Genomic DNA, 24,511 nt, shown 5'->3' with positions numbered 1-24,511 from the left:
AGATCATAGTGAAAGGGGTTGATAGATATCCAAGCAGGTAGAGCTGGGTTATAAGAATGATAAACCTGAGGTCAAAGTACTGGAGAACATGGATGGAAAATTTAACATGCAGACTGTTTGACCCCGAAGCCATGATCGTGTGTAACCTGGAGCAAAAGTGTCCAGAGTCGGCCTCAATAATGGTAGAACACTATCAAAGGGCAACCGGAAAGTGTAAAAAGAAAACACCCAAAGTTAAATATAACCTCAAAATAGTGGGGAAGCAACACAAAATTGTATTATAGAAAACTTTCCTTATCTGAATAAATCAAGCAATAGATTTGCAGCTCTTGATGGTAATCCGCTATTCATTAGTGCAAATCAGTAAAAATGCAACCAGATGTTTCCCTCACTTCTGCTGAAATTAATTCAGTTCAACTAACAGGTTCTTTCAGATGAAAAGCTTAGTATTGAACCAATGGTTTATATTTTGGATTCACATTTAATTTTCAGATGTTTTTGATAATTACTCTTTAGGAATAATGTCATTTGTCTTGCCATCTCCAATTGCTCTCAGATTAGGTTGAGTGCCATCACCCCCTTCCTCTGCATTTAGTCCTTTACATTAGAGGTTTGAAATATGTTTTAAAGTTTTTTATGAATTTGTCTTGTCAGCCTGTCACAAATTAATTTCTTTCCTACTTTTCTTTCTGAATCTAATTCTTTATTGGACAGTACAGCTCATTTCTTAAGGGACTTAAAACAAGAAAGAGCAATTAATTTGTGTGGAATTTAAATGTTACTCTTCTAGATGAACTTGTTTTTTATAATTTGAAACTAATGATTCTCAGGGATTTAAATTTCTCTGTGGGAGTAAGTCACATATTATTTTAAGTTATCTTAACTCTTTCGCAACATTAGATCATTGTTCTGGAGCCAAAATTACTGTACGGTAACTTTTATCATAGGAGAGTTTTGCTCTTTTTGTAATTAATTCTCAGTTATTGACCACCCTTTAGCCACAGATTTTTATGACTATAAAAATTATTTTTACATAATTTATAATAAAATCAAAATTTCTGTATTATTTCTCCTTTTACAAAATCCCCAAATCTAGTTTTATAGAAATATAACATTTCTCTAAGCTTTATAAATTTAAAGAATTCTTCTTTTTTTTTTTTCTTTTTTTTGAGACAGAGTCTCGCTGTGCTGCCCAGGCTAGAGTGAGTGCCATGATGTCAGCCTAGCTCACAGCAACCTCAATCTCCTGGGCTCAAGCGATCCTACTGCCTCAGCCTCCTGAGTAGCTAGGACTACAGGCATGCGCCACCATGCCCAGCTAATTTTTTTGTATATATATTTTTTAGTTGGTGAGTTAGTTTCTTTCTATTTTTAGTAGTGACAGGGTCTCGCTCAGGCTGGTTTCGAACTCCTGACCTTCAGCAATCCGCCTGCCTCGGCTTCCTAGAGTGCTAGGATTACAGGCGTGAGCCACCTCGCCTGGCCAAGAATTATTCTTTATCATCATAATCATTATTATTTTACCACTCCTCTCTTGGGATGCAAATAGTCATAGCTGATGATTTGCCTACTTCACTAACTCTTTTTAAATCCCAAATATCTTAACCCTTTTCCAAAGCCAGAATATCATTAAAAATAATGAATAGGTAAAACCTTAAGTCACCTGTACGGTTTGAGATGAGAGGGGAATCTCTGAATAAATACATCCTTCTTCTCTGATTGTCCTTCTCAGCCTTTCCATTGCTTGAATCTCTGAAACTCCCCTCCTTTATGTTCAGGCAAATCTACATGACCACCCCACTTCCACTGGGAAAAGAAAGAGCTAATGATGTTGGTGGTGAGTAGGAAAGTATCAAGGGGTGTGGATGGTCCAAGATCAAAGTGTCCACGAGGTAGATTTCATCCTGAGGCCTCTTCTCTTGGGTTGCAGGTGGCTGCCATCTCTCTGTGTGTTCACATGATCTCTTCTTTGTGATGTCTGTCTCCTCCTCTTTTTATAAGGCACTAATCCCATCGAGAGGGCTATACTTTCATGACCTCATTTGACCTTAATTACCTTCCAAAAGCCCCATCTCTAAATACCATCACATGAGGGTTATGGCTTTAACGTATAAATTTTGAAGAAACACAAATCAGTCCTTAGTATGCTTGACTTGATAAATATAGTATTTTTTACCAAAAATGCTTATTAGTAGTCTCTTGCTTCAAACTTAACTTTGCTATCATTGAGATGAAGAACAGAATGCAATACTAACCTTGAAATTTAAACTGAGTCTCAGAGGGGTAAGACTGTTCATCCTAGTCTTCCTACAATCTCATTTATACAAATGACTGGAAAAATGTAAACACATTAAAAAAAGAAATGAACATACAGCAAGCAGCCAGGACAATCCAAAATGGTTTGGGGAGGCTTTGTAAACACAGTTATATGATGATAAAGTATGTTTTGACAGATGTGTAATATGCTATTTGGCCTACAGAAGATAGCTGTGGTCATTTCAAAAAAACAATTAGAAAGCATCAGAAAGAATTGCAGCATTAAAAAAGGGAATGAATCATATAGCAGCTAAATAACCTTTGCTGACTTTTAGAACATACTATAAAATGTTTTGTTTAATGTGCAACACATATAATTTTGTTCTAAGTATTCTTCTTTATTTTTAATTGTAATAGTCAGGGATGATCTTTAAAATAGTTAACTGGTATAGTCCAGGCATCAGCCACCCAGAACACACTAGAAAAGAATTCTATAGGCCCTGCAATACCAGTGAATCCCATAGTTTCTAGATAATGCTGAGGTCTAGGTGAGTCTGGGGCGGGAGGAAGGTGGCCACTAAGATAGAGAAGGAGGCCAGGTGCGGTGGCTCACGCCTGTAATTCTAGCACTTTGGGAGGCCGAGGCGGGCGGATTGCTTGAGGTCAGGAGTTCGAAACCACACTGAGCAAGAGCGAGACCCCATCTCTACTATAAAAATAGCAAGAAATTAATTAGCCAACTAATAGATATAGAAAAAATGAGCCGGGCATGGTGGCACATGCCTGTAGTCCCAGCTACCCGGGAGGCTGAGGCAGCAGGATTGCTTGAGCCCAGGAGTTTGAGGTTGCTGTGAGCTAGGCTGACGCCACGGCACTCACTCTAGCCTGGGCAACAAAGTGAGACTCTGTCTCAAAAAAAAAAAAAAAAAAAAAAAAAGAGAAGGAACTTTAGAGAGGTACAGAGTGGAGTTTTAGTAACCAGTATGAAATGATTCAAACATTATAACTGTACCAGCATGAACCAGCTAAATATCAGCCCTGCTAATAATTTAGTAGTAACTGAAAGGTTACTTTGCATACATACATATGCTTTCTTCCAAAACAGTCAAAATATAATATGTATATTAATAACTTGTTATACATATAATTTGATTTTTAAAAGTAATGTATTTTAGCACTTTATAACTGAAGAAAGGGAACTTGGAATTAATTTCATCTAAATTGTTACATTTTGGGCCGGGCGTGGTGGCTCACGCCTGTAATCGTAACACTCTGGGAGGCCAAGGCGGGCGGATCGCTTGAGGTCAGGACTTCGAAACCAGCCTGAGCAAGAGTGAGACCCCATCTCTACTATAAATAGAAATTAATTGGCCAACTAATATATATAGAAAAAGTTAGCCGGGCATGGTGGCACATGCCTGTAGTCCCAGCTACTCAGGAGGCTGAGGCAGAAAGATTGCTTGAGCCCAGGAGTTTGAGGTTGCTGTGAACTAGGCTGACGCCACAGCACTCACTCTAGCCTGGGCAACAAAGCGAGACTCTGTCTCAAAAATATAAATATATAAAAAAAAAAATTGTTACATTTTTAAGTGTGGTTTAATAAAATTGACAGATGAATTATATAAATGTGTATGACTACTACATATATGTAGCATATGACACATGCATATATACATATGTATATTTGATTTAAATCAAATTGTCTTCCCCACGTTGGTTTCTACCTGCATAACTTTCAGAGAGAAAATACTCGGGTTTGTCACTTTTCATTTCCTATTTTCATTTTCAATAATTTCTCATTTAAAACTAGTCAGAACCTGTTGGAAGAAAAAAAAAACATCAGCATGCATTTATTAGTATGTTGTACAGCAAAACAGGACAGCGAATACTATTTTAAAGTTTCTCAAATTTAAAATATGTCAATAGAATTTTACCAGTGATAGTATAATACTGTGAAAACATAAGAAGAGAAAATAAGGTTTTGTCTAAACAAGAAAAGGCAAGATATAGCAGAAATGATATTTTCTTAACAACATTCTTAGTAATTGAAACACCAAAATAAGTGAAAAATGCGTGAGGATGAAAAGTGGCTTTTGACAGATAAAATTTAATTTCATATTTCAAAATGCAGAATATTTTTAGAGAATTATAAATAAATACAAAAATTCTGTATTATTTTACACAGTGGTAACATATACTTTGGGTCACGTTATATATTTTGTTCCTGTCTCTCAGAAGCCCAAATGTCCTTGTTGATTTCATCTAAATGACTAAAATGGAAGAATCTTAATACAAACGCTAATCTGGAATGAAGCAAGATTTTTCTTTTCCACCATTTCTTGTTTTCTTTAATTGTCAATCAGTGCCTGTATTCTGTGCTGCTCTAAATTTTCTAAATTTTGGTCTAATTTTCTAAGTATTGATGTACCCAGTTTATTGATTATGCAATGTGTACAATGCAATTAAATGCAACTGTATTTTGACCTCCAATTCCCCTTCAGTTTTATTCAGTGGAGGTAATCTTCCCTTGACTAAAATAGAAATCAGGTTCAATGTCATGAGTTTTATTCCAACCCTTAGGTAATGGAAAGTTAAAGTTCCAGCCAACTTTAGGTCACAAAGAAGTCTCAATCCAAGAAGTCTAACATTAGATATTATTCCATGCTTCGATTTTCATTCAAAGGTAAGACTTTTCAACCACTTGACCCTGTAAACAATGCTGCGTTAGAAGAGAAGAGATGCCATCAACTTCCGCTCTTACTCCACTAACTTCTTCCCTCATTCAGTAGGTGATGTTTAGAAACCACCACAGTCAAACCAGGGTGAAGGAGTAAAGCTATGGATGACCTTTCTAAATTGGATGAGTGCTTTTGACTTTCTAGGCTTTCTCATCAGGGACTTTTGTGAGTCCTTTCACCACTTCCGTACGAGCGTGGACTACAGTCGACAGCCACAGATGAATGCGTACGGTGACTTTACTCAACAGCTATGATATGACTTTTCCAATTTTTCACTTATCAAAATAAAATAATGAACATTTAAAAATAACGTAATGAAAACATGTATGTATATGTTACCTATTCTGATTTACATTACAAGTAAAGCTGCCTGTAAAGTAAAACAAGCTTTCAGTGCTTTAAAGCTTTCCCCATCACACAAGAGCAAAATGGACTCGTCATCAATGCACAGCACAAACTATCGTGCAGACTATGAGTGCCGGCTGTGGGCAAGGTTTCTCGGCTGATGAGCGCCTATCGAAGTGGCTAAAGAGCCAATTGCTGACATCTTTCACTTGCTATCTCATGTCACAGGCAAAGTCCTGACTTACCAACCTACCCTACTGACACTGTTGCTCTTTCTCTGGTTCATTGTCTGTATTATATGATAATACTTAAGACTACGAATTTGGATGTTGAATAACCTTGGTTTTAAATCTTGCATCTCCTACTTGCCAACTAGAATCCTTATGCAAATCAATTTACTAAGCTTCAGGGTGTGTGTGTGTGTGTGTGCATGTGCATGTGCATGTGTGAATGTGTTAGGTATTTTCCATAAATACTAAACACTAAACTCTTCCCTCCAGGACTGGTAGCCTAGCAAATAAATTCTTCAGGCAGGGTTACCATCAGGAGTCAAGTTCACATACCAATCAATGAGAGAAATTGAACAAGAACTTGAAGGTAGAAGAGAAGCAGAAGCTATTACTCTGTTCTAACAGTAGCAGGTTTATGTGGAAGCAAAATATACCTATAAAACGTTTAGTAGTTTCCAGAACTTCTTAACCTTCTTTTGTATAGCAGGCAACAGAGACCATCAGCTTTCTCCTGTCATTTCAATAATTCCTAATTCCCTCAAATCCAGTAGTGATTCCCTTTGGACTTTATTCCCCAGCCCTTTGAAAGTTTTGTTAATCTATTAAACTCCTTCCTGCTAAAATATCTAAATAGTTTCTTTTCTTTAACTTGATTAATACATGTGTAAATTATATAAAAAAATTGTATATCTCATAGGATTATGGTAGGAAACATATGATATTAAGAATTTAGCACAATTTTGTTATCATCACTATTTTTCACTATTTTGAATGCCCTTCCTCACTCCAACCTCTCAGACTGGATCTGAAGTTTGAGTACTGCACATCTCATAACCAGCCACTGAGCATCAAAGAAGCTGATATCTCAAACTCAAGATTTCCAAGAGTAGATTCATCATCTGCAACTGAAAACCATCTTTAAAGAGCCCCATTTCAAACACTGGATGTGAAGTTTCAGAATTATCTTTGAGTAGTTTCTCTGACCTATCACATTCAATCAGCTATGCTCACTGTCTGCGGCATCGTTCTCATGTGTTTGTCCCCATTTCTGAGGGCACTTCCATGATGCACAAATCGTTGCTGCCCAGCCAGGGTCATTTGCCCACTGCACAGAGAAAAGGCAATGTACTGAGACAGTCAGGGTTGGAATGGAGAAAGAGTTTAATAATTCTGCATAACACTAAGCTGGGAGATGGGAGAAAGTTTCTCAAATCTGCCTCCCCAAGAATTTGAGAGACAGAGTTTTTAAGGATCGTTTGGCAGGCAAAGGTTGAGGCAATCAGGTTTGTTAATTGGGACAAAATTATAGGGGTGTAGAAGTCATCTTCTTGTGTTGCTCTAGTCCCTGGGTCACAATTCCAGTTGAGTTGGTTCCTTGGCATGGGCCACTGGTGTGGGTGGGTCAACCAATCCACTGGAACGTGGGCCTGGAAGATAGCTTAAAAACTACCTTTAGGTTTCAAAAAGGTGATCTTATCTATGGAAAAAGTTAAGAATCTTTATGGACACCAGCTGTAGGGAGAAAGTTAAGAATTCTTATGACCACCAGCTGTTTGGCTCCGGAGTGACAATTATAGAGAAGCAAATAGGGACAGTGGCTAATTATTATCATTATTTTTTGCTAGGCCTGTGCCTTATGTCTAGCTAGGGCCTTACTACAGTTCTCGCCTTGCCCCCCTTTCTATTAGTTTGTAAGGGCAGTTTCAAAATGATGAAATATAAATGATATAATGTATTTAATCATTCAGTGAACCCAGTAGATTGCTGGTTCATAGTAAGCTTTCAATTCTCATTACTTTCTCTTTCCCATAGATTTTTAATACTATTGTAAGTATTTCTAATTGGTGCTCTTGTAAGACTGTCTACTTCGAAACTTTGCCTCTAGTATCTCCCAATTCTCATCTATATTACATTCTATTGCCAAATTAATCTTCCTAAAAGAACCTTCTGAGCATGGCATTGCAATTATTGAAAACCTTCAATTATCCACGGAATAACTTTGTGCTTTTCTCCCCAGGAATTAAAAGTTCTGCATACTCTCTAACTGCTTAACTTACCTCTCACTTCTTGTCCCTTTATACCCCATTTTCTGGTAAAATTCATTTAGTTACTATTTCTGATAATCCCCATATTTTGTATCTCTGCTTTTACTATTTGTCCTTCTGCCTAAAGTTCCTTTCTGCTCATCTTTATCTACTGGAATTGCACCAATATTCCAAACTATTCAAACCTCATGTTGGTAACAGCCATGCCAAACTGAACCTTCCGTCCTTTGTACCTTTCTAATAGCTGAATTGAGTATGTCTGCCTTCTGTTATGGTTATTTGTATATTTTCACATATCTAGTTAATTTTCTTGGCTCTTCTACCATGAGTCAGAGATGAGAACTACATTTAAATCCTGTTACAAGAATATTCAAGATAATGAAAAACGGTTAAAATTCAGACCTGGGAAAATCTCACATTTCTACTTCTTAGCAACATGACTACGTAACATAGGTTTATGACTCCATTATTATCTTAAAAAAATTAATCAACTATTATTATATTTTTAAAGTTCCATAGGCTACTTAATAAATCAATAAGTATTCTTTCTCAGTTTCCCTACCTACTATTTTTAAAAAGTGATAGTAGGAAAATATATTTGTTTTAAAAGGAGTGTACTTTATAACCTACAAGATGCTTTGACACTGTTGACTTTTAATATTTGTGTGACACTGTTGACTCTTAATATTTGTTGAGTGAATATATATAAATTGCAGCCACTATAACACATTTACAATGAGTTTTACAGCAGCTCAATCACTTAAAATAGAATGACTTTTTTAGTCTTCATAAAACCAGAGGATTTTCTCTGTCTCCAGGATGGCTATATATTTTCTTAACATTGGCCCCTGGCTATTTTCACTTTTCCAATGAAAACCTTTCTTTCAGATATCATAGATGTAAACTACTCATTTCTCCTCTATTCATACTCCCCCCCCCCCCCCATGTCTCAGATTATCCTGCCATTCACTTTCCTGTTATGCAAAGAAGTCATCTTATCAGCCTGGTTGACCAGAGGATCACCTTGGTATATGTTTACCAAACAGAACATTAAATATGGCTTCAAAGAGGAAAGTACAACATTCCCCTAAAGGGAAGAGATGCATTTGATCATGCATGAGCAGTCTGGATTTTGCTCGGTTAGGGATTTTATGTCCAGAGCCACTTGAAAGGGCAAAGTCTTTCTCATGCCACATTTTATAGGACACAACTGACCAATTAAAAAACAAAGGAGTCAGCATTTGTGTGTGTCCCTTCGGGAGGTAGTATGTCAGCAAGTTATTCTTCATTGCAGAGTTTTAACACACCATTAGGCAGCCTCCATGATCAAACTGATGTCACTGTGGCTTTTCTTTGCTGCTCCCAGCACCTTTGAACCCTAGATCTAAAAAAGAACATCCAGTGACCTTGTAATCATAGGGAGCAACAAGGTTCCTTTGGAAGAGCACTGGACCTGGAATTCGTTTATTGCCCAATTTCTCAACTTTGTTGATCAGTTACTGTATGATAGCCATTGGAGAAATTCCAATTCAAGATGATGAAGCAGATGCTATTAACACAGGGAGAAGGAAGACACAGATATAAAAACAAGGAACTACAGCTGAATGCAGAAAGTGAGATATGGCAAAATACTTCAAATTGCCAAGATTGTCAGAGATATTTATGGGCCTATTCTGTATCTGACTGGTTATTGAAGTTTTTCCACTCACTTAGCTATTATTACTCTAGAGCTTATCAGCTAAATGTCAACTAGATCAAAGTCCTTCTTTATGTCTGTTCATCTTATCCTATACAAAAACTGAAGTCTTTACATCACTTATGAAGCCTTCTCCTTCATTTTATTATAGTACTCATGTAATAAATGCTATTACAGGAGCACAAAGGGGACAAATATTAAGTAAAGGAATTGTTATCTGGAGCCATTTTCTTTCTTTCTTTTATTTTTTTAAGTTCTTTTTTTAAAATGTCAAAATATTAAGGGGTTATAAATATGTTTGTTACATAGATACCTTTTATTAATATTAATATAATGCATAAATCGAGGCTTTTAGTGTGCCCATCACCCGAATAGTGTTCATTGTACCCATTAGATAGGTTTTTGTCCCTCCTCTCCTCCCTGTGCCCCTTCTTGATTTCCCAGGACCTTTGCATCTCTTTGTGCCCATGTGTGCCCATTGATTAGTTCCCAATTATTAGAGAGTAGTGTTTTCTTTTATTTGGAGCTATTTTCTAAGCAAGTCATATGCATGTCTGTGTGTGTGTGTGTGTGTGTGTGTGTGTGTGTGTACAAATAATTAGGACAAATATAAAGTTTTACCATAGATTATAATTGGAGCACATTTTATATCCACTCAATTTAGGCTCACAGAATAAGTCCTGCTAAAGAAATTCCAAACTTGGCCCAAAAGACAAACAAATCACTTCTGTTCCTAATAAAGATCACTATAGACTAATTGCTATAAAAAATAAATATAAAAAAGATAATGTCCAAATAGAAGAGTTAGTAAAGGATATTAAAAGTAAACTTTCAAAATAAGTACAAGAAACCAATAAACATACTTTAAAAAAATCTAGTTAATGATAAAAAATAAATCAAATGAAATCTCAGTTTTCATGTGTAATATTAGCAAGGATTTTTCAAGGATAATTTCTACTATTTGTGAGCATATACTGCATCTAGGAGCATTGGTACATTTCCAGGGACACTTCATATAGCAAAATTCTGATTTTATAAATTTATATTAAAAAGTAAAGATGCAGAAAACACTTTGTACAAAAATGTTCTTTCTAAATAATCTTATTTTTTAAAAATAATAATAGCATGATAGTGACAGATGCTACTTATTAGATGCTCATGGTGCTGTATGATGTATATTATTTATAAAATCTAATTTTAAGTTTTAAAAAACTGAAAACCAAGTATAGGCAACCAAATGTAAGTAATAAAGGAGAATTATATGTAGAAAATTGTATTGTATGTAGAAAATATAAAAACAATGAAACCTACTAACATTTGTCCTTTAATTTTTAACCATTGTACCATCAATTCTAAATGTCACTAACAAAAATACTCCTTTGTAAAAACTCCTTTGTAAGTTTAAGTTTTAAAGAATTATTGTGATTACTATTGAGTTTTAATAATATAAATGTCATTTTGAAATTGGAATTTTGAAATCATTTATCCTTTAATCAACATTTATTTTACATTTAGTTAATTTTGCAAGCTCCCAGTTATATAGCTAGCCCCAACACACATGGATTCAGTCATGAGCATTTATCTAGAGAATAGCTACCTAATGATTTCAAATCATTAAGTTCAATTCAGGTGTACATGAGGTCTCCAGCCCTTGTGATAGTACCTATTCATGTATTCATGTACTAGATTTGAAATAAACAATGTTAACACAGTGATTGTAAAGAGGAAAAACCAGAACTAGACTTACTTTAATTCTATCATTTTACGTCTATTGGAAGGTTTCTTTTTGGTTAATTATTTTTAAGTGGATGCATTTGAAAATTGCTAGAGTTGATCCTGAAAAAACAAAAGCATGGCCAATATTGCAATTTCTAGAATTTACTATACCAAGGAATTTTTATGATATTTGCTAAACTTATCCTTATGTTTAAACATTTTCCTAAATATTTGTATATTATTCTTTCATATGAAATGATATTTTCAAAATGAAACAAATTGTGTTCTTTGGTAAATTATCAATGAAGATAACCTGATCAAGTTAGCTATACAATCTAATGAATATGACTATTAGAAGACAATTAATTTTAAAACAAAATAATTAATATATTGGAAAAATTAAGGAGGGACAACAAGAATTTATTTCTCACAGTTTTGAAGTTCAAGATCAAGGTGTCAGCAAGGGCTTTCTGTTTTTGTTTTTCTTTATTTTTTGTTTTGTTTTGTTTTTGAGACAATGTCTGTCTTTCTTCTTGCTCTGTTGCCCTGGCTAGAGTGCAATGGTGTCATCATAGTTCACTGCAATCTCAAACTCCTGGGCTCAAGTGATCATCCCGCCTCAACTTCCAGAATACTTGGGACTACAGGCCCATGCCACCATGCCTGGCAATATGTATTTTTGGAGAGATGAGATATCACTATGTTGCTCAGGCTGGTCTTGAACTCCTGGCCTCAAGTAATCATCCCACCTTGGCCTCCCAAAGTGCTAGTATTACAGGCGTGAGCCACCAGGCCAGCCTGTAAGTTCTGTTTTGAGACCTCTTCTCTCAGCTTGTAGACTGCCACCACCCTGATGTGTGTTCATGTGTCTTCTTTGCACAAGTACAAGCAGAGAGGGTGAGGAGAGAGCAAGCTCTCTGGTGTCTCTTCTTTTAAGAACACTACCCCCATCACGATGGCAGCAATCTCATGATCTCATCTAACCCTAATTGAGCTTCCAAAGGACCAATCTTCAAATACCATCACATTTGAGGGTTAGAGATTCAATGTATGGATTTTGGTGGAGGTGACACACACTTACAGTCCATAACACAAAATAATTCAGGAGAAACAGATTTCTACCATTCTCACAGGTAATGCCCAAAGGCTTTGACAAAGTGAGTTGAATCACTGATGTTTTCCTCATTATGGGGTGAATTACAATCCAAACTGGTGAAGAAAACCAGGTTAGTCATGTGGAGCTTCCTAGGGCAAGGTATATTAAAAGATATGGGATCTATGTATATATTACTAAAGGTACTTAGAATACCCATGAAAACATGAACATTAAACTAAAATTATAGGAATTAGAACTTTTAGGAAAGAAGATACTCTGTGACATCACTTTTATTTCTCTAATTTTTGGCAGTTCAGAACTTTCTGAAACCAAACACAGCTGATCATGGAAAAAGCCCAAAGGCTTTTGAATCAAATGAAATTAAGCCTCAACACTGCCGGGAAGTAGATGCGTCTTAATCTTTTAGATTAGAAAAGAGTAAAATGGAGGCTGAAACATGTTAAATGAATTGCTCAAGGCCACTCATTAAAAGCATCACTGGCCTTTTCGAAGTATTTTATCAGATGAAAGCCAGACTAATTCCATGATTTTATTACGCCCATTGTGCCTAGCTGGTTAGTAGATACTTTCCTTTATCTGGAAAAATTACAGATTTATTACTCCTTTGTTTGCAGTCTTGAGGGGATGAAGAGTGACAAAGGAGAACGAGGTTTTGCCTTACAGTATTTGAAATGTCTAGAAACCCCAGATCTTGTCTGGCTTTTCCTGATACCAATAACATGTTTTCCAAATTAATGTAGTTAACATTTATTGAAAATAAAATTCTACTACAGGGAAAGTATTCAGTGTCCTAGTGCTTTGGTTTTTTTCCCCCTCTATATTTTGAAGAGTGGTTAACTCTTTTCCCATAAGTCAGAAAATATTTTCATTACTTGAATACATGAGGGGGGAATCAGGCCTGGCTAAATTTCCTTGTTTCTGTTTAGGAGTCTATTTCAGTATGTCAGTAGACAGCTTTTATTAATGTAATTCCTACTGGGTATATTTTATGGCTTAACAGAGATGTAGTATTGGAATTTTATTCATTATGGCTTACTGTAAAAGGGGCTTAAATGACAGACCATAGAGACACATCCCAGGATAAACTGGTACTTAAAGGCTAGACCAAATGTCTTGTATCACATTAGGAAACAATTTCCCATTAAGGTCTGAAATCTTTCTCTAGTTTCAGCATCTGTAAAAATAATCATCAGAATTCTTCAAGGTTATTCCTGTCTTTAAGACTTTGAAAAAGTTCCAAATAGGATATTTGCAATAATTTAGGTCTTTATATTTCTATTTTGTAGTACCTGAATGTATTTTTTAGTTTTCTTAGTCCAAACTTACTGAATCACCACTGCCTTGCTAGAAGTAGTCATATCTGCTTGTAATATTGTCCAAATAGATGTTAGAAAATTCTAGTGAAATATCAAATCTTTGGACTGACTTGTAACATTGTTATGAAATGGACAGAAAGTTACCTTTTTGTAGTAGAGTAGTGCCGGTAAATCTCAATTCCCACCAAAACCACCTACCATTTCAAGCTTAATCTCAGAGTAGAGATATCCTAATCATTTTTCTCATAGAGCAATGTGATCTAGTGATGTGTAACATTTGTGTATACCTCTACTCTATGACATACTATCCCTAGGGGATGTGACTGTCAAGTAGATCCACATTTAACTCATTTCCAGTTACTTAAGAATCACCTAATTTTATCTGCACCACCAAATTGGCCTTGAAAACATTTTAGTAGCACAAACTACATGCAAAAATGTAATATATCAGTAATTTTACTCATTATAATAAATTATTATAATAATCAAATGTAATAAATCAATTATTATAATAAATCAAATATAATAAATCAATTATAATAAATCAAATATAATACCTCATCAGATTCCATCTTTGGTTTGTGTTATTGCAGATATTCCACTTTTAAGAAATAAGTTGTACATAATTTGTTTTAATTCACACACAGCAACTAGTCATCTCCATTTAGCAAATGTTTATTTACATTAAAGAAAACATAAAATTGTTTTCAAGTATCTCTTATAAGGAAAAGAATAGTCTTTTGGAATGGAAACAAATAATCTGAACTAATAAAAACACTTGAACTTAAAATATTTTAATCATATTTTCTATATTTTTAGTTATATGATATTGAAATATTATGATATGTAATTTTTAAAATCAAATTTTGTGCACAAAATGTGAAGCATTGTGAATGGAAATTTATCTTTAAGTATTTATCATTTTAGGTTGGTAGGCCAAGTGACTTATAAGCCATGTTTTAATTTTAGCAATTTGGCAAAACAATTTATAGAGTAAGCAGAAAGAACCTTGTCTTTTTTCAGTATCCTATGAACCATACTTTGACTATACAGTTGATTGTCATTATTAGTGGTAGTTGGATCTGAAAAAACATTGTAAACACTAAATTAGCAAATACTAGAATCATTGCCTATAGAGAAAATATAGGCTTAGGTGCCTGTGAGCTTCTGGTCTTAACATTTCATCAACTGAACAATATATAGCCTTGTTTTATATATAGTTCTGTTTAATGCCACCTTATTTAATATATATTATTGATTTTGAACTTTGAACTCATGGACAACTATAACTCATGCCTGAATTTATTTATCTGTAAGGCAAATCCTCATGCCTGAATTTATTTCTCTGTAAGGAAATCACAGCCTTCTTGCACTATGCTTGGGCACCATTTTAAGCATCCAAGTCACCAGCAAAAATGGTGAAGATGCAAAAAATGTGATATTAAATAGACTTCCAAGGGCATTTGCCTACAGTAGGAGAGCTGAAACCAAAAGACCAATCATTCCCTTGTCCTACTTCAGTTAGAATATGTGCATCAGGAAACTCAAATTTTCTCCCATCCACATGTGCACAAGTCCACAAATGCTCACAAAAGCACCACAAGCATTGATTTTGGTGTTACAAATAAATTGTGAATTCTAAATACAGAATGTGAGAAGTGACTTACCCCATGTATGTGGGAGATAAGTAGCAGATGTGGGATTTTAACTGAGACGATCTGGCTCAAGTCTGAGCTTTAGCCACTGCAAGACACTGCCTCTTCTTGCCTCTGTGGAAGACAAGAAGAGTGAGGGAGTGGGACACAGTAGACTCACCTCAGCATAAGGCGTTATCTAGAAGAGTCACTAGTCACATGCAGAGGGTTAAATACCTGACACGAGGCTTTTATACATCCTTAGTTTCAAAGCTAAATTAATATGCACTGCAACACTCCCACTGGCCCAAGAAAATAGATTTAATATATGGAAATATTTTGAGAGATATGGCCACATTTTTCCGAAAATCTTTCATTTTTTGCAAGATGTCATCAGAATCAATGTTGTTCATCCTTTCCTTCCCACCCCCCAAATTAAAGAAATATTTTGATGAAAGCAATCGTATATTTGATGGGTATTTGTACAATCTTTGGGTAAAAAAAAAAAAAAAACTCTCGATAACTAAAAATAGAGGATATAACAACCAAAGTCAAGTTGCAGCCTTTCATTTCACTAGAAAATTTTGATATGGTTGGTACCTCATGACATTGGTTGATATGTCATAGCAAATGAAAAAGAATCATACATTTTACCTTAATTCCTTTCTACTTTGAGTTTAAAGAAATGATTCAGAAATAATCATTCACGTGTAATTTCTGTTGAGCGCCTAATATGTGCTAGGTACTAAACTAAGAACAGAATTGTTACATGTGTTATACATTTTGAAATAATAAATAATCTTTCAAAATACAGATGTGAGGGTGACCTGGCTGTGACATCTGTCACCCCATTGATCGCCAGGGTTGATTCTGCTGATCTGGCTGGCTGGGGGTAGGGGGTGTCCACTTCCTCCCTGACTGCTCCATGTCTGTCCCTCCTGAAGCCACACACTTGGTGGAGGAGGGTGGTAGAGGAGAGGACCTCCGATAGAGGAGGAGCGTTCTTTGTTCAAGGGTATCCAAGTAGTTGTGCTCAAACAAGAACCCTCAAACAAGCTCTCAAAATAGAAAGATACATTAATATCTCATCTTTTCAGATCAGGAAAAATTTATCCAAAAACGTTTGAGGTTCCTTCTGAAAATCACACACAGGAAGCTGGGTTTCCTTCATCCTAGTGAGTATTTTGTTCCACAGTGCTCCATGGGCATCTAAAAGCTACATTTTTAAAAACTTTCTGGGCAATTAGAGAGTGATCAAAATTGTTGTTCACATAAACTGTCTACCTCTCAAAAGAGCAATATATGTATGAAGGCTGACCAACCATTTCACTACTTCACTTAGGACAGGCTGGGTCAAAACTATGATGATTGATCTATATAGGCCGAGGCTGCATCCCTAATGGAAATGTTAAACACAAAGCAACCTCTGTCAACATAAATGATCGGTTCTCTAAATGGCAGCACAGTTTAAGAATGACATCCTGAATCAATCCTTAACTAATTGAAAAATTAATTAGTGCCTGTCATTTTAACTCTGAGTATTTTTAAGCTTGAATGTGATTACAGTTAACTAGCTGCCTGCAAGAAGCCAGTTCATAAATCCAATGAAATTGTTGCCTGAATTTTTCATAAGGCGAGAGATATCATCCTTTGTGATTTGGGTGTATGTCAATGCTTAAAAATCCATCAACTCGCTAATGTCCATCGATGATTGGCAAATTAGTAAATTGTGTTGTGTTTAATATAACTCTTTTATTGTATGTCTCATAAATGTCGCTAACACTGATATCCTTATTAGGGTCTATTATGATTGTCAATCTTAAAAAAGTAATAAAATGTGTTTATGTTTACTCTTTCCCCTAAAGCTAAGTGTTGAGTATTTTAACACTTTGAATATGCTAAAGGACCAAGGAACCATAGCATAGATAAAGAAGCATAAAGATTAATAAATAATTCCTTAGAAGACACAGTCTATACACCTGTTAATTGTTATTATGGTTCCTTTAGTAGCTATGAAAGTGAAGTCCAGAATTAATTCTACCATAGAAGAGAAGTCAACATTACTGAGCACCTGCTAGTTGCTCTGCTGGGTATTTATGTTATATGCTTAACCTTCAATATATCCTTAGGAAATTGATATTATTATTTTCATTCTGCAGATAAAGAATGGAGAATCAGAGAGGCCAAGCTATTTTTTTTTTGTTATAGGCCACATAGCCATTGAGGTATTAAATTATATTCATGCCTTCTAAGCCTGTGTTCATTCCACAGTGCTATACTTCTTCCCATTTATAGACGAAATATTGGAATAGACAATTCAGAAACATGGAATAGTAACTCGTAAATGAACATGGGGGAAATATTCACTGAGAGAAATAGAAGAGATTTAAATCTAAATGATCATAATATATCATGTGTATCAGTGAAAGAAATTATGACTTAAAATGTTAATACCTAAAGCTGGTGAAAATATGAGAACACATGCATACTCCTATTTTGCTTGAGCAACAGGAAAGTATTATAGTAACTTTAGAATAGTGTTTGGAATTACATATTTCACAAGTCAAAACCTGTTCATTCCACTTAATTCAATGATATATTTCTGGAAATCTAGCCTGAGAAAATAATACAAAATCAGAAATCTAATTTATATAAATATATTCATCATCATATGCAGAAAGTCATGTCAATTATTGTACATCCATTGGATAGAATATTATTCAGGCCTTGCAATTATTATGAAAGTATCTGATTATTATACAAATATTAATGTAGAGTAAAAATATTCAGATTAAATATTATATATGCATTGTCATCACGGTTGTACAAAAATAAAGGGAAAAAAAGACTGTATAGAAGTACAGAAAACTTCTAACAAGGCTGCTGCCACCAAGAGTTGCATATTTCTCATATCTATAATATATTTTATAAAGAAAATACTAAAAGAAAAAATACTGCAAGTCTATAACTTAGCCTGCAAAGCAAAGTGTAGAATAATAATTGGGTACAATCAATTCCTAAAAACCAACTTTAAGACAATATTGATTATTTTGGAAAATGTATTTGTTTGACATCATGGGCAAAAATTTCCTCTTCTTATGAGAAAGTTGGACAGGATCAATCTAAAAGGAATGTTTCCACTAATTAATAGGTCCTCTTTGTCAGTGATTGTCTAATAAAGGAGATCATGTATAGGAAAGTTCTTGATAAACTTCAGCCTGGTACACATTATGCTGTTATTCCTATTATGAAGATAAGAATATATAGAATATATATATATATATATTGATTTCTAAGGTGAGATCACTTTAGATATTTCTCTTTTTTCAGAGTTAAGTTCAGGATCCAGATATATTCAAGCCTGTTTTTAGGGTTCCTTTTTATAGACTAGATTTTTTTTCTGATTATGCACAGTGAATACATGCCCTTCCTAATGCTTATGCCAACTACTTTTTCCTCTTCCATACATTTTACTTGAAATAATTACACTGAGAGGTATGGAACACACTTTTGTAAATTTCCAATTTTGCGGGTAGTGAGAATAGGCAAGAAACTGTACAAGATTAGATGGTGGAACAGTAAATATTAATAACATTATAAAAACTAATAACAGTCACAGTATATCCATACAGAAATAAGTTCAAACTACAATCAGATCTTTACTCCAAATGTTATGTTAAATTTAAAGGCAGATTTTTAAATAAAAGTATTATTTGTCAGCCTGAAAATTTTAAAAAATCATTTTCTGCTTCAAAAAAAATTATGTAGTTTTAAATTACTATACCAGTGTTTCCCACATCAATACCACTTACTGATATATACCTCTACATGTTTCAGAATGGGTATAAGGTGAAAATACTACTTATCTTTAAACAACAAAAAATAATGTTTCAAATATTTTTCTTGATATCAGTAAACTAACAAATTTTGATGAACAGAATGTAATAGATAAAATAGTACATCCCTCCAATATTATATAAATGGGAGGAGCTTTTGTATAACATTTACGTACAATCCACAATGAATTTAACATCTCCTGATTGTTCTTTAATCAGATTTATTCAAAAGTCTCAAGTGACTTAATTTCCCCTTCAAATTCACAGCCTATTTAGTGTCTACAGATTTCATGCTATCTTTCCCACCTTCATTGCCTTGTCTAAAGAGATGACAGGCTTCTTGGCAAAACATTTTTATAGTAAAGTAGGTTTTACATAAGATGGCAAAGGAACTGGGGAAAGGTGGTTTTATTCGGCGTATATTGGCTTCGAAATAATTTCAAGACTAGAAAGCAGAAGAAAATCTAGCACTTTCAGAAATAGCAAAGGAAAAGAGACTTCTGTAGACATGCGAAACTCTGTTATTTTGAGTCTTCCTATTTTTCACACTCTGCAAGGCTTTCAGATTTGTACATGATTGTCTTTTTGTGGCTTTTATTGCAGCCCAGAGTAGTGTTCATTGTTAACTCATTACATAACACCCCTAGTAATTCTTTAGAGATGCATTGACTCTGTAGGAATCTGTTACCATTGGGACACTAATAAGCACGTAGCAGTCTGAAACAGGGGAACATTAGCTCAGCAGCTTAGGAAATGTAAGGCAGCCATGACTCATAATGTATCTGATTCCAGCTATTGATGCATAATGAGCACGCAAATGAAATCTGTGCCCTTCACTACTAAGAACAAAACCCTGGAAAACCTCTTTTAGACAGCCACTATATGTAGAATGAAAACAAGCTGCTGCTTTTTCTCACACACGTAGGAAGAGTGGGAAGAAGTTTAAGAGGTTAAAGGAAGAAAATAATACCTAGAAATTATGTATGTAACCATATGTCCTTTGGTTAATCTACTTGTGAAAGATAAAAGAGATGTTTTAGACAAACAAAGCCCATGTCTGGCTAAACTAAGCAATGATCCTGAAGATCATTGCGTCGTTTCCCATGGTGTTCCTGCTCTGCTAATGCGTGTCAAGAATTCAGAACAGCTACTGGCACTTAGGAATATTTAATAAATACCTACTAGGCTGTTGCCTCTACTGCTGCTACTATTGATATTGGCTACAAAGTTGGTAAACTCTTTAGAGCGGAATATATTATAGAATTTTCACCAATAGTGCAAAGCAACAAAATAATTCACCTTTGGAATCAGGAAATCTAAATGAGATTTCTATCTATACCATTTACTAGTCGTGTGACTTGGGAAAGTCACACAACATCTGCAACCTTCCTTTCTTTGTCCTTGAAATAAAGATATTAATAGTGACAGTTCACAGAATTGTTATAAGGATATCATGAAATTGAATACGATATAGAAACACTACCATTATTAGCACTGCGCCTAGATTATTGCAGATTTAAAATTAAATGGCTCTTCCTATCTTTTAATGAGGATCATTTTGATGTGGTGGTTTCTAAATGATTACCACATAGGTCACAAGGTTTGTTATAGTGTCACTGTATTTACCTGAGAAAAACGTTGAAGAGAAACTCCATCTGCCCTCCCTTCCCCCAAATGTTCTTACTGTAACCTGTGTCTGTGCTACTTGACTGCTTGGTTACCAAAAGAAGTATGCATTAGCAACATCAGATTTGATTAAAATCCTTCCCTTCTCAGCAAAAGTGTTAATGAAATCTGCATGAAAATGGAATTAATATAGAAACACAGTTTAGCAACAACACACATTCTTCTATCCACGCAGTATAGACTCTGGAGGTCTTTGCCCTCCTGCATTCAGTAATTCCATCAGTTAATCTTTTAGGCAATATCCATTTGCTGCACACCTACTACGTGCTAGAACATAGTTTTACCAACTGCATGAATAGGAAATTAAAATGCCCATGCCTTTGAGGACCTTACCTTGCTTATACCTAAAGCAAGGTATTTATTCACAAAACAACAACAAAAAAACCCTAAAATTAATTTTACTAATTATATAGAACACAGAAAGCAAAGCCAATTATATGACTGGATGGAGCAATAAATCATCAATAAATTGATGAATCAAAATAGGTCAGAAGTGTTGTGAAAGTAAGTTTTTCAAACTACTCTCAAAGATATAAATCTAAATTTAAATCCTGAATTACTACTTTGAATAACACCTGTCTTCCCCTTTTCCTAGTGTCTTCTTGTTTTCTTCGACCAGTTAATTTCAAGAATACCTCCACTAGGCAACTGCTAGAATTGAATAAATCATTCAATATGTGGCCCCCAAATGTCTTTTCCTACTTCTTGGGTAATGTAGTTTATGTGAGTGATCATTTTCTGATGCCTAGTATTTGGTTTTCAGGTGGGATTCCTTCTGAGTCTATACTTGAAGAACCAACAGTTATATGTTCATTCCAGAAAGTACATGGATGAATATGTTCACTGAACTATAAATGGTTCTATATAAGTAGACTCTTTCTATGTGATTCTATAATCTAACCGTTATCTTAGTATTAATGGTTATCTTTCTGTATGATTTATCCTCTTTCAGGATTTCTTGTTTTATTGATGCCTCGGAAGACTCCCTTGGGATTTGCTGTCAGTAAATAATGATGTTAGATATTCTGAGAGGGAGATTATTTTTTATTTTTTTTATTTTTTTGAGACAGAGTCTCACTTTGTTGCCCAGGCTAGAGTGAGTGCCGTGGCATCAGCCTAGCTCACAGCAACCTCAATTTCCTGGGCTCAAGCGCTCCTCCTGCCTCAGCCTCCTGAGTAGCTGGGACTGTAGGCATGCGCCATCATGCCTGGGTAATTTTTCGTATATATATTTTTAGCTGGCCAATTAATTTCTTTGTATTTATAGTAGAGACAGTGTCTCGCTCTTGCTCAGGCTGGCCTCGAACTCCTGCCCTCGAGCAATCCGCCCGCCTCAGCCTCCCAGAGTTCCAGGATTACTGGCGTGGGCCACCACGCCCAGCCTGAGTGGGAGATTATTTACTCATGGGAGATTCTTTACCCTCCCATGGCCAAGTAGCTCATGGCTGGAAAGCACGTAAGGACTTCTTTCCTTCCTGCAATTTCTATACCATTGTGATTTTTACTTCTCCCAGTAAGCCTTTATCTTTTGAGGCACATGCCATCTTAGGCCACCCATTCCACAATTCTTTATGTTATCTACCAACTTTTAGATCACACTCACATTCAGTGAAGTTTTTGTCCACTAAAGCACACCCTTTCACTACAACTCTTAGCTAATTTCAAAATCTAAGTGGCTTATGTATGCTTCTAGCAGCCTAGCCTAATAGTTACTTGTCTTCTTTTACTTCTAAATAACTTGACTTTCACTTCTCTTCAGTACTATCCTCCTGCTGTTCTGCATGGATTATCATCACCTGTAGTTGCTTAAGTGACTTCTAAAAATTTAGAATGAAAAAATCCTTTAATTTCATGCTATTGTTATAATAATTCTCTCATAAACTTATCATTTTAGCTGTCCAGAGTACTCATTAGTAATAAATTTATTCTTTCACTAGTGAAAACCTCCAGTCCATTGATCTAGTCTTTATAAGACCCTTTGAGATTCAAGTAAAGCCAACTCAAACTAACTAAAGCATAAAAAGAATATTTAATGTAAGATGCAAGTATAACCCACAGAATCCATTTTTCCATTCTCGTAGCATCCTCCGTATTTACAGACTTCTTTATTTACATTAAACTTCCTACTTTTATCTTTTCAATGGTACTTTAGGTTGCTGTATTATATTCATATCCTCTGTTCCTTAATAATGTTTAACCCAGCATCATTCAAAGTAATGATTTTATCTACTCATACTTACTCAGTAGCCATACTGAGCACTAAAGAAGAAAATGTAACCATATGAGTCTGCATTATTTAAAGGTATGTTTTTAATGACAACCTGGTACTGAATGCATTCCAACAGTTTTTGTTTTGTTTTGATTTATGAATCCCTAAATAAACTGTCTCTAATTTCATACCTTAACTATTCTAATTTTTTTTTATTTCAGCATATTACAGGGGTACAAATATTTAGGTTATATATATATTGCCTTTGACCCACCCAAGTCAGAGCTTCAAGAGTGTCCATCCCCCAGATGGTGCACACTGCACCCATTAGGTATGTATATATCCATCCCCTCTTCCCCCCTCCCACCTTCCTAACACCCAACTTATGTTATTAATATATGTGCACTTACAAGTTGGTCAGTTAAGTCACTTAATACCAATTTGCTGGTGAGTACATGTGGTGCTTGTTTTTCCATTCTTGTGACACTTCACTTAGTAGAATGGGCTCCAGCTCTATCTAGGATAATACAAGAGGTGCTAGATCACCATTGTTTTTTTTTTTTTTTTTTTTTGGATCAGTAGAACTCCATAGTGTATATATACACCACATTTTATTAATCCACTCACGTATTGATGGGCACTTGGGTGGTTTCCACATCTTTGCAATTGTGAATTGTGCTGCTGTAAACAATCTAGTGCAGATGTCTTTTTTATAGAATGACTTTTTTTCCTTTGAGTAGATGCCCAGTAGTGGGATTCCTGGATCAAATGGTAGTTCTCCTTGTAGTTCTTTGAGTTATCTCCATACTGCTTTCCACAGAGGGTGCACTAGTTTGCAGTCCCACCAGCAGTGTATGAGTGTTCCTATCTCTCCACATCCATACCCACATTTATTGTTTTGGGACTTTTTGATAAAGGCCATTCTCACTGAACATAAGTTAGACTGGGGAAAAGAATCCTTATTTAATAAATGCTGCTGGGAAAACTGGATAGCCACATGTAGAAGACTGAAACAGGATCTGCACCTATCACCTCTCACAAACTTAAACCTAAGACATGAAACTATAAGAATTCTAGAAGAAAATGTTAGAAAGACTCTTATATACATTGGCATAGGCAAAGAATTTATGAAGAAGACCCCAAAGGCAATCACAGCAACAACAAAAATAAATAGATGGGACCTGATCAAATTAAGAAAGCTTCTGCACAGTCAAGGAAACTATCAAGAGAGCAAACAGACAACCTACAGAATGGGAGAAAATATTCTCATGCTACACATCTGATAAAGGGCTGATAACTAGAATCTATATAGAACTCAGGAAAATCAGCAAGAAAAAAATCAAACAACCCCATCAAAAAGTGGGCAAAGGACATGAATAGAAACTTTTCAAAAGAAGACAGACTAATGCCCAACAAACAAATTAAAAAATGCTCAACATCTCTAATCATCCGGGAAATGCAAATCAAAACCACGATGACATACCTGCTTCTTGTATCTGACTTTCAAAAATACCTATGTGTGTTTTTCCCATGTAGCATATAAAATTGCCAAGTATCTCCCATGCTCCCTCAAAAAACTTTTCTTCAATTTGTCTCCACCACAGGCTACTTCCTTTTGTTCTCTTTCCCACCAACTTCTTTAAGAAAGCAGTTTCTATATCTACTGCTCTATCACCCATTCACTTCT

The sequence above is a fragment of the Microcebus murinus genome, chromosome 26 (assembly GCF_040939455.1).
Source record: "Microcebus murinus isolate Inina chromosome 26, M.murinus_Inina_mat1.0, whole genome shotgun sequence".
Taxonomy (NCBI): Eukaryota; Metazoa; Chordata; class Mammalia; order Primates; family Cheirogaleidae; genus Microcebus; species Microcebus murinus.
Note: the sequence above shows the minus strand (reverse complement) of the source record.